Source organism: Plasmopara halstedii (genome assembly GCF_900000015.1).
Source record: "Plasmopara halstedii genome assembly, contig: Scaffold_816, whole genome shotgun sequence".
In the NCBI taxonomy this organism is placed as follows: Eukaryota; Oomycota; class Peronosporomycetes; order Peronosporales; family Peronosporaceae; genus Plasmopara; species Plasmopara halstedii.
In genome coordinates this window covers 589,540-590,516 of record NW_020187732.1, presented here as the reverse complement: position 1 = coordinate 590,516, position 977 = coordinate 589,540, and positions in this window count along the sequence as shown.

Here is a 977-nt window from a genome sequence, read left to right as displayed (position 1 = left end):
GAAGGCAATAATTACTCTTGGAGTAAGCGGATTGCGATCCGCTAACTCATACTTGGTTTTTATAAAGAACGAAAGGTCGGTGACCTAAATTACGCTTTCTCAAGCGCTTACCTACGGCAGCCCCGCTGCACTTGGTAGCACTTATAGTCAATCTACACCTGAGTCGTTTAGACTGATCCTCTGTGAGGATGGAGGAATTTTCCTCTTTGCCCCAGGGCATGCAGGATGGGTTGGCCCTGAGGGCGTGCAACACCTTGTAGCACAAGGCCCCGAGGCAATCAGTGCGCGTCGAGAGGTGTTTTTGAGTTACGAAAGTGCGCTGCTAGAGCACCTGCAATAGGAGATGTCTGCATCGTTTGCGTCTATGACGCCACCATCGGTGACGGAAGACTTCCCTCGACCTAAGCCGCTCATGGTGAGCGTTGATTTCTTTGAGGGAGAGGATAAAGCGAATCTCCTGCTCTGGGCGAGAGAGGTCGAGATGGCCATCGCATCCGCCATGCTATAAATTGAGCAACAGCGCGTTGCGCTAGTCATCTCCAAGCACGGTGGTCAAGCGCTAGAATGGGCGCTGACGTGCGGCACTTCGGTTGTACTGTGACCGCCTCCGGAGGGGGTCTGCTGCCATCCCGGCAATGAGAGTGCGCATATCTTGAACAAAGGCCAACAATTCCTTGTTGCCCTGTCGAGCGGCAAGGAAACGTGATCGCACGCGATGCGCCTGATTAGGCGGCGAGAACACTCGGGAGAGCTGTAGTTTCAGCTCCGCCCAGAAGGGGCGGAGCTGAAATTTATAGACGGCCTCCGCGCTGGCGTGGCAGAATGGAAGTCTTCCGTGTGCATCCGTCTTCGTTTGAAGAGGCGGTGAATGTGGCATTAAATGCTATATTCAGTTTCAAGTCGGCACGTCCAACAACTCGTCGAACGGGCCTATGCCCATGGATCTTAGCTATGCTGAGGACGAGGGAGCAAGGCTC